Source organism: Ixodes scapularis, unplaced genomic scaffold, assembly GCF_016920785.2.
Source record: "Ixodes scapularis isolate PalLabHiFi unplaced genomic scaffold, ASM1692078v2 PGA_scaffold13__105_contigs__length_92229423, whole genome shotgun sequence".
Lineage (NCBI taxonomy): Eukaryota > Metazoa > Arthropoda > Arachnida > Ixodida > Ixodidae > Ixodes > Ixodes scapularis.
Window position 1 is genome coordinate 35,998,161 of NW_024609839.1, and position 11,276 is coordinate 36,009,436.

Sequence of the window (11,276 nt, forward strand, 5' to 3'; positions counted from 1 at the left end):
GAGAAGTCACGAGCTGGCGCGAGACAGTGCATGCTGAGCGAGGCTGGAGCTGGGCAAGAACGACGGAGCCGGGCTGCCTGGCCTCGCCCATGGCGAGTCCCGGAGCGGTCCACCAGCGAAGTTTGGAGACGGACCGGTGGAAACGGCGAGCCCTGGCTATGCCGACCTGGGCTATGACAATCCCGGGGCGGTTCCGCAGCGAGACTCGGGCAGTGATAGCCCTGGACAGCTAGCCTACGCAGCGCTGGCGTGGGAAGGACGATCTGCAGGCCTGGACACGCACTGCGACTGCGAGCTTTGAACGACGGGCGACAACGAGGGTCGACATGCCTGGACTGCCGGCTCTGAACGACAGGCAAACGGGAGGTACAGACAACCCATTCGCTGTCTTCTCGTAGTGTTATATCCTTCCCTGGGTGACGAGCGAAACGCGTACCGATCGGGCGGCGATTATTAGGGAATTGTAGTAGACCGTTTGCGCAGCCGCTAAGCACCTGGATAGCGCTCCGTAATCCGCCACAACACCTTGAACTATGCAGACAAGGCTGGCGGCGCGCATGCGCAGCTGCGGCATTTTCTTCTGGGATATCATAGCGGAGGAGAAACACGATCTACTACAACTCCCTATTAGTAGAGGGACCTCAGTAAAGAACCCGACATGGTTCAGCCCGAAAACACCGGCGACGATTTCGGTTCGGTACCGTTTCAATTCAACCAAAAAAAAACAAATGGCTCGGTCTGGCTCTTGGTTTGGTTCATGTTCGACATTCTGGCCCCAATCATGTGTAATATCATCATTAGCTATGTAGAGGCTTGCAGCGACAGCATCGCCTTCCCCGCAACACGCTCCCTCGAGCCGCGGAGGAGGCTGGCACGCACCGGGGATACCCGACACCAGCTCGGGGGCCCGGTTGCGGGCCAGTCGGCCAGACCTCCGTGGTGGTAGACTAAACAACTCAAGTCGCCCCCACCGCAAGAGAGGAGAGAGGAGAGGAGGGCAGACGCCTTGCGAGCAGCGCCCGGTTAGGACGCAGGAACATTCCTCGTAGTTTTAATGTCGTTATTCTTGTGTAATCTCTCAGAAAAATAAAACGAGTTCAGTAGAACATTATTTGAATCTACAGCTAAATACAAATGTTGATTTTTAAAGTAAATAATATATAATCATCCACCTGAAATATTATTTTTATATTTTTACTCTAAATGTTCACTTGAACTTTATATAATTACCTAGAATTATGTTTTTCATTGTTGCTCTTTCATATCTGCTTTCTTTTTCTTTTGTGATCAAGGCAGCTACAGTTCCCCGATCTGGCCCTTTAGCCAGAAGTGTCGGGACCACTGGTCTATAGGACTGTTCAAAGTAAGATATTTTGTGGGTAACTGAATGTTGCAAAATTTAACCTACTGACTTTTTTATTTTATACTCAGCCATTAAAATTTCACTTAAGCTTTCTTATGAGAAGGCATTGAATCTTCAATTTCTTTATTTATGCTATTGCCGAAAAATGCTCGGTAGTTAACCAAAAGCGCAGATGCGTTTAGGGCATACGTTTTACCATACTCATGTCAAACATAAAACTGTGGAATGAAAGAAAATATGGAAAATTGTTGGAAACGCATTTAGACTTTCCTATGGACACATATGGTTTTGGCTGTTGTAAGTCTCGTTATCCTAGTCAAAACATGATATGCTTTAAGGTGGAAGTACAAGTGGTTTTGACAGCTGTTACTTTAGCAGTATAAATGTGCAAGCGGACTGTTCTTTCATCATATGGGGAAATAAAACTATATTTCCGTAATTCTCCATCTTTTACGTATTATTTCCGCTGCATTTATACAGACCCTTGTTCATTCTGTCAAAGCCAGCCCATAACACTTAGGCGATAACCCAGTACACGTTGGAGGCGTATGATAAAAGCTATTTCACGTTGCAAGTCTGGTACCAGCAGGGTTAGAAGTATCCACTGCGTTCACTAATGCCCTTTTCATGCCATCCAAATCGTTCTACTTTTTTTTCCTTGAGTACCATTGAAGAATTCAACCGGCTTCCGGAAGAGGGCGCAATATGTGACAGCGTTGTAGAATTTTACTAAGAGTAAAAGTCTACAACGATACAAAGCAGTAAAACAATTTTACTACTTAAATTTGTCTCAATATGTTATATTTATTTATTCTTGAAGCTGTCATTGTTTATTATCTTCCTATAGAAACGAAGCGCCCAACTAGATGCCGCTGCGAAAGTGCGACGGTGGCGCCGTCTATGGAGGAAAAAACGAAAATGGACCGCGTTAGTCGCGTCAGTCAGCATCGGTAAACAGGAGTAGTGCGGAGTTATCATGTAACGGTTGCGGTGCGGTTTTGAAAAAATAGAAAATCTAGGCGAATTCTTTCGGTGGTCAAATCAAAAGAAGGGTGAAAAGCTACGGCAGCACGTGTTCTCCGTTGTAGAGATAGTCGACGGCTCTACCAACGAAGTGAAGGCCAAATGTGTCTCCCAAGTGCGACAGAACGTCGTTTACGACATCACTTTGCAGGTGAGCGGTGTTTGTTTGCATTTTGCGTAAGCGTAACATTTTATTTTCTACTCGTTACGAGGGCGATTTGTAGTCACAGTGGTTCATTTTTCTTTTTGTCAGGTAATAGGTGAGCCTCGAGTGCAATAAGGTGGCGATGCAAGCGAGTTGGTTCATGACTTCTGAAATTGGAAAACAGCGCGCAAAAAGACGAAGACGACGAGAGAAGAGCACAGGGCAAGCGCTGACTATCAACTGAAGTTTTATTAAAAACGGCTCAAACAAGAAAACACACACGGTCAACCAACGCCGAAACAACCAATGGCGTGTCGCTCACCAGTCATCTATAAAATCTATCTCTTTTTTGTGAAGATAAACAGAAGGTTGGCTGACGCAGTGCCCCGCGCCAGCTTTTTCGATAGCAAGCGCCAGCTTTTTCGATTGCTATCGAAAAAGCTGGCGCGGGGCACTGCGTCAGCCAACCTTCTGTTTATCTTCACAAAAAAGAGATAGATTTTATAGATGACTGGTGAGCGACACGCCATTGGTTGTTTCGGCGTTGGTTGACTGTGTGGTGTTTTCTTGTTTGAGCCGTTTTTAATAAAACTTCAGTTGATAGTCAGCGCTTGTCCTGTGCTCTTCTCTCGTCGTCTTCGTCTTTTTGCGCGCTGTTTTCCAATTTCAGAACTCGAGTGCAACAAACGTGCTGCGGAGAGTACGGTCCCTGCTTGAGCTCTCGTGCGGCTATCGTAATGTTTGCACGTCGCGGATGACATTTGCGTGCTAAGATTGGTTGCTGAATGAAGCTACAAGGACCTTACGTTGTTCTCCTCTAGCTTTCAACGTCCCCGCGGGCTATTTCGGCTGCCACCTGCACCTGCCGGGCTGGTGTCGAGGGCCGGTGCAAGCACTGCGCTGCAGTATGTTTTTTTATTAATACTACCGAAGACTCCTCATGCACCAGCCGGCCTCAACAGTGGGGCAGACCAAACCAAACCAGTGTATGCCCAAACAAACCCCTCTTGGATTTGTTCCCAGGTTATTTTTCTCGTAGTTCACTCAGTAGCTTACTCGGTGGGTGCATTGCATCTCAATTTCAAGGAGGCAGCCTCTCGTTCCGTGAGAAATAGTTATCTCCAGTGAGGTTTGAGCATGAGCAGGTAGTAAACTTGGTATGGTGGTAACAGATCAGCCTAGGTAAATTCTCTACAATTGGTTCACAATTGCCTAGGCCGTGCATTATTCACGTGGAATATCATTTCATTTGTTGATACAATTAAATACAGCACCCATTTTAGGGCACTATTTTGTGATGATCAGTTTGATGCCAATATGAAGCCGTTATTTTTGTTTTAGGTTCAAGAAGCACATGTCCAGATGTTCAACCTGCTTCACTTTCAATTATTTTGGAGCATTTCCCAGAGGTGGAAGGCCCCCTTGTCGAAATTCTAAAACTTTCTGCCAGGAGTGTTGATGACACCATATGCAGAAATGTCCTCAACTCCATGGTTACCCAAGTCTCCCGGGCTGTGGACGAAGAAAGGCTTGTGGGGCTCCTTGCAGCCATGAAGGAACCTCGCCAGGTGTTCTACCACATGGCAGCTTCCTTTGTGGGCCTGAGAATGTCTCTGAAAGCGTTTGACTCTTTAGCTGCACTTAGTGACAGGCTCCAAGAGCAGTACGTCGCACATGTCCTGCGTTTGTACGACGTGGAGGATATGGCCCTGGACTCCGAAGGCCAATCTCAGAACCCACGGCATGTTGTCGACTATCTGCCTTTCAAGCATGTTACAGCCAATTCTAATCTTTAGTACAATGGGTTCTTCAACCCCATTTGGAAGTTGATTCCTTGCAGTGTTCCTGATTCTACTCTATTGCTCTTCAACATTTAGTCTTACCACTGCATGCAAAGTATTTATGTGGCATAAATATGTTCAAAGCTTTCTTCCTCTTGCATGCCGACTTGCATGCCTGCAAACGGAGCCTTCAGAGTTCCACCGTGATGCATGCCATGCTGTGAATGACTTTTGTGGCAACTAAAGTTTCATGGATTATGCCACTAGAAACGAAGGATGATATATTGATCGTTCAAATATACTGGTGCCACTGGCTTATGGCACAATAGAACTATTGCTATATTACCCAAGGATCAAGGAGAATGCAGGGATTGGTGTTCCACGCCCCGCACGTGCTGGCGTTAGCAGTAGTAACTTTTCTAAAGCAAAAGCCTAAAAGAGATGGCATCTTGCACGCTCCTTCGTCACTGCTTTATTTTGGTTCTTTACTTCGAATCTTTTATACGGGGAAGGCGTGCGCGTGTGGCGCATGAAACACCAATTCCTGCATTCTCCTTAATGCGTGGGTAATATAGAAATTGGTTCATTCGCCATCAAATGCAAAATTTCTGGCTGAAAATATCTGCTATTGAAGTTGCAATTTGGAAAATTCATGATGCATGTTTGCTGCAAATGACATTATTTACAGTGCATCAAGAAAGCTTTAATGTGATGGTCTCTGCTCGGCTGTTTGCTTCCTGCCTGATTGACACCTCCAGGTGGCATGAAGAGCGCCGCATGCGCATTAGTAGCACCACGGCCAACCCCATCCGCACCAGAGGAGGCGATCATGAAGCTTTAGCCAGAAGCATGGGCCGGCCAAACCGCTTCTCATACAAAGCTCTGCAGTGTGGTAATATGCACATATATTCACGTTTCAGCCCCAGCCACGCATGACATGACCAGGTGGCAACAAATGCATATACCATTGTCCGAAACCCTCGCTCCCAGCGATCTCATCTATGTTTCTGCCCACCTTTTTGTTATATTAATAGCGCACAAACTCTGGAAGATCTCGGTACGAGCATATAGCCTCAGGTAATGCTTTTATCGCCAAGGTTAATTTTTCTTTACATCGGCTCGTGCTGGTAGCATGCGAATGATGAAAGGGGGACTGCGGTTACAATGGTTCTTGCATTTTTCGGCAACATTGGCATCGGTGTTCTTGGTGTTTCATGCTTATGCGTTTCTGTCGTTCCTGCACTGCAATCTGGAAAAACCTTTAAAAAGCTCATCCTGAATACCTGCCCAGCCCTGCTATCGTCGGTGGTGCCTGCATCGACAAAACTGGCAGCACGAATCGAACATAACAATTTCTGGTCTATAGAAGCCAAGTTGTCTGTGTAACTTTTCTGACATGGCTATTGTTCTGGTTGATATTGTTAAGCATGGTAACGGCATGTTACTGTAACGGCATGTTACCTTTGGAGTAACCTATGCAGGCATGATTTTGCATTTTGTTGCCTTTCTTTCTGTAATATGCGTGCAGGTATCCAGAAGGAAGGCACCGCAAAAGAAGAGCTGCAGGAGACGCTAGGCACGCCAATTTTCCAGGCAGATGTTTTTTCTGATATTCATCGTCCTGGGTCAATAGCGCGATAAGGTATTCACTGTGTGCAATATCAGACAGGTCTCGTTGTGATGCCCCAGCAGCCCTGGCTGTGCTGCAGCCCAGACGGCCTCATGATGGTAGACGGTGAGACGGTGCTGGTAGAAATTAAATGCCCAAAAACCTGCCAGGACTGCCTGATTCTGGATCGTGCGGAAAGTCAGTGCAATGTTCCCTACCTTGTATACAGAGAAGGTGATCTGTCACTTGAGCCACCTCACCCGTACTACACCCAAGTGCAGGTTCAGCTGTATGTGCTGAACCTGCAGAAGGCAGCATTTCATGTCTATAGCCCAAAAGGCTCAGAGTCCATCCTGGTGAAAAGAGGGGATGGATTTCTTGCAGAGACCATCCCAAAACTAGAACATTTTTACTTCACCTATTTTTTCCCAATTATTTGCAAATGATGTTTTCAATGTTTATGAAACACAACATGTCGTATTTATTGCACAGATGAAAGTGTAACAGCAGAAAACATGTCAAAAGTAAAATTGAAATGCTCCATGTACTAATCTAATTGTTATGTTCTGGAAAAGGTATTTCGGACCACTGTATTAATTTAGAAATAAAGTTTTTTTGTTCACAAACCTGCTTTCAGTCTACATTTCTGGTGACAGTGACTTCCACTGCGTTCAGAATTTACGTTAAACTCACTGGGTTCCATATTGGAGTGTTTTTTTTTTCTCTTTACCATTCATATTCGATTTGTCATTCATGCATGACTAGCCGTCGTAACCTTCACCAAGAAAAAATAGTGGTGGTTTTAACGTTGGCACATTATATGACGTAAAAAAGGGAGCTTGATCAGACTGGTTACACTTTATAAAACAAAACAAAAAAACTACGCACTACACATAGCGATGTTCGTTTAAATTGCAAGCAAATTCGTATTGAGCGTTTAGGCAGTGCAAGGTGCGTCTACCTTTAGGAGGTGGTGGTTAGTGGCAAGTGGCCAAACATATCTTGAACATGAAACCAGGTACAGATGAGTGATTTGGGCACAAGGTTACAAACCAATTTCAGTACTTGAATGGGGCAACACTCCCACTAACTAGATCACCACTGAGCAAGTGAATATTATTTTTTACTCGGATTCTCAAAAAAAAAAGTTTTTTGCATATCATTCATACACTTCATGAAGTTTTAAAGTGAAAAGATTAACTGTCCCATGGAGCGAGCCGACATCATCAGCTTTGAAGTCGCGCCAAACGGCACCTAAACATGCGCTCCGCCGTCGACGTAAGTATGTTGCAGACTAAATAAGGAAGCGAAATAATGACATGCATGCTTTCGCATTCACAGCTCATAAGAAGTGCTCAGGTGTACCTCATGCCTTTTTTCATACAAAATTTGGTTGAGAGTAAAAGAAAAAAAATTGCTTACATTTGAAAGCTGTGTGCCATCATAAACTATGAAACAAAATACAACTTGTATGGCCATAAAAGTGCATAAAATGCCACATAAATGATGAAATTGGTTATGCTATGTATGGATAACTTTTTTTTACTACGGTTCTTGAGGTGAAAGCGAGTACACACTGTCTGACGATCCCTCACATGGTACTTTCACTGCAATTAGCTTCTGTCAAATAGACTGATTTCACCAAATGTTTGGCGCATGGGTGATTCTGCCATAACTTTAGTTCTCAGAAGGCAACCAGCAGTGCACGATACCGCACATGCTATCTCGTGCTCTGCACATGCAGAGCTTAGGCGAGGTTGTCTCAAATGCAGAAAAACTAAAGTTCCCACTACGCACCGCAGCAGCGTAGCCGAACTGGTTGGTGAGATCGGTCTCTTCGAGGCAACCTGGCTACTTTTACTTCACATAAAAACAGACTGCAAGACGTTTCCACCTAAACTATGATCTGTGGAGCCTACTGTAAACGACTTAAATGGTTTTCCATGAGAGGTTAACGCATGTTTTGAGAAGATATCCTGCATCCTGCTTGGTTAAAGGGATACTTCAACGAAATTTGAAATATTCCGTCGTGTTCAAAGATAGGTTGAATATGATCCACAATAGCCGTAAATGACAATCGCAGGTTTGCATTTTGAGCCTGGTGGCTGTATTTTTCGTTATAAACGCCCCGCTCGGAGAAGGCCCAGCGGAGACCACGTAACATCCAACGCAATCGTGACGCAGGTCGCCTCAAGACGAGCAGAGCTACGGCGAGGCTGACGTCGAGAGGATGGCCTAGTCGTTCCAGCCACCGAAGTGGCTGCTTTTGTACGAATTTTGAGTGACGGGTTAATCTTCTGTAATGTTGTAGGGGGACCATAGCGACTTCTGCGACACACAAAAGGCATTCTCGGGAAGAGGGGAGTTCCTCCTTCCCCCCTTCTCTCGTCGTGGCCGGAGGCAAGACAACCTCCGTCACTAGCTGTCAAGGTTAATAGACGGGCATTACAAGCGAGGCGTTAGCGACATCCACCAGGTGCTCTTTGCTAATCGTTTAATTCGTTTTAAAATTCCTTTTCGTGACTTTTTTAACAAGATATTGGTATGTTCGATGTGATGCTGCTCCTTTGAACACATATAGACCAAAAAATGAGCGCCGAAATTTCGTTTTAGTATTCCTTTAAAGGAAATGAAGCCGAATGACATAATTTTGGCATGGAAAAGGAGAAATGTAGCTTAGGAATGGGGAACAATAAAGGACATACGCGGTAGAACTTCCAACTAGAGACAATGTTTATTTCTACTGAAATTTTTATCTGTTACTATACAAACTTCGGTGCAAATAAATACTGTATCTAGTTGGGAAGTTGTACTGTGTCCGTCCTTTATTTTCCTTCCTTCCTGGGCTATGTGTACTTTACCAACATGCTCAATCTGCCTTGGAAGGAGCCATCTTACTTTTTTTTTAATGGGTGCCTGCATGTTGACAAGAGCTGAGGAAACTTGAACAACCTGGTTCATCTGTGGGATAAGCGTAAGTGGAACTCTGTGCTTCAGAATGTGAAAAGTTTTGAGCCTCTGTATTACCCTTTCTACATGAATGCGAACTTGTGCAATGTGGTAAGTATTGTTCATGTCCTCCTGAGAAAACTGCTGACCAGCACTTGAGAATGGCGGCATTACGAGGACAGCACCCTTTTCAGCCACGGTAGTTCGTATGCTTGGAAAGCCCTTGTCGCCTAAAACAACATCACCGGGCTGAACCAGGGACAGAAATCCAGAGTTAACAGTTATGTGGCAGTCACCTTGTCGGCCCCCATAGATCTTAGATATAAATGAAATCATGCCGTTCGGAATTATGCCAATCAGAAATTTGATGGTGTAACCACTTTTGTAGCTGGAGTACAGGTAGTGCTGTTGCTCAGGGTCAGATGGAGATTCAGTTCTAGTTTCTGTACAATCAATAATGAATGTGCAATCTGGGTAGTGCGTTCTAAAGGCTGGTGGTAGCGACTCCTAATAATTTCACGGGCTGGCACAACTATCCATCGCTCAAGCCTCACACTAAGAGTGTCCAGTAGGGTCCTAAAGATCCGAGAAGCTGTGGTCTTGTGGACGGAAAAGAGAGCGGCCAGTGCGGTGTAACTGATCCCCAACTTAAGTTTCATTAAGAAGAGAACGAGTTTATCCTCGGCCGGAATGTCACTACTTCTGTACCTGGTTGCGGGTGTCAGACACAGTAGGAGGCTGAAAACGGTCATTGTGACACCACATAGGTCCTGCAGTGCCTGCTCTGAATCTTTGAGAGACTGGAACCCAAGGAAACCGCACCGCCGTCGCCAATCTCTTTCTGTGCCTGGGGCCGTGCTTGGGGCCGTGCTTGGTGCCGTGCTAGGGGCCGTGCTTGGGGCCGTGCTGGGGCCGCGCTTGGGACCTAATGGTTAGAAGGAAAATTAGAATAAAATATTCCCATTAAACACAGCTGCATAGGATAGAAACTGAGTGATGGCATCCTCCCATAGAGAATATTAAAGTTAAATGTATTATTCCTCTGTTAAAATTACCTCACCCACCTGCTCTGTGTGAGTGACCTGCGTTGATCCGTTGTGTCCATCTGTAGCAGACAGCAGGAGCCAAAGCGGCCCACCATCCAGCACCTCGTCATCAGTCTGCGTCGCCCAAGAAACAGTAACACGGAAATTAAATTAGCACTCAACGTCCTGTGCCACAAACAAATCTATGAATACTCTGCACTCATGATGGTAGGCACTGAAAAGTAAGAAACTAAGGCCCCGAGCATTATACTCTATCCTGAGGCAGAACTTGCATTTACAGTCCTAGAAGTGTGGTCTTTAAATGACATTACGTGCAGTCACAGGGTACCCCCCACCCCCCATAAATTGTCTTTAATTACCATTGTAGACGTGCACTTCGTAGGCATAGCTGGGGCTGCCGTGTGGACGAGCGTCGCAAAAAAATCCCAGTTAGAACTCTCGGCCTCTGTTGTCGCCTCTGGCTCAGAAACCGTGTGCGGGTCAGGAGGCGTCCCCACTGGAGGTGGCATGCGTTGGCAGCGGCTGGATCGTTTCAGCATCCTGAAAGGTTGAACATGTCACAACTTGCACTATATGCTAGACCACATTACTATTACCTCTTTGCACTCTCTACATTGGGCGCCTTTTTCTTGTAGACAGGCGGGAAGATGGTGGGGATGTACGAGGGGTGTGCCTCAGCGTCGTTCTTACAGTGGTCCACAAAATGGGCACTGCAAATTCTCTTCGCGGGGGGCGGCAGCCACTTGGAGCCATCCTCGCTGGAAAATAAAATAACCTGAGACCGAGCTCTGGCCTAAGCAGCCGAAAATCAGGCCTACTTTTTATTAGCTTCCAAGTCGACATCACATTTTTTAAATATCTTAGGTGAAATATGTTTACCAGAGTAGCGTAGCGTCACTGTATAAATGCTACAATACGAGCACGTAAATCGCAAACTCTCGTGACGCCGGCATTGCCACAGTGCTTTACCACACTTAGCATATCCACATTTTTTATGCTGAGCGTCATACTAGCGTATTTTCCAGACTATGGTCCGCAAAAGAGAATTTGGGGTTAAAAATAAACGTTTCTGCGGAGATAGCCCGCACGCGGCGCATATTCCGCACTTTGTGTCTAATCCGAACGTGCAAATTATCATACACAGCACACTTTAAAAAATGCCTGCTGTATTAGCTCATAAAGAAGCCTGTATCATACACAAATCACTATTAATATATCCTTCGCGTCTTGCCACAGGGAACGATCTACCTTTAGATAGTCCGCACCGGGTAAAATTTCAACTTTTAAACATGAATAGTCGGCGGCCTATAGTCTGAAAAAAAAATTAAAGCCGTTTACAACTCCCTGTAACGCCGAATTA

General features: G+C 45.5%; 1 pseudogene; it reads right to left on the reverse strand.

Moving 5' to 3' along the window:
- Window positions 1–6,163: 6,163 nt before the first annotated feature.
- On the reverse strand, window positions 6,164–10,924 carry LOC115332458 (annotated as a pseudogene).
- Window positions 10,925–11,276: the final 352 nt, after the last annotated feature.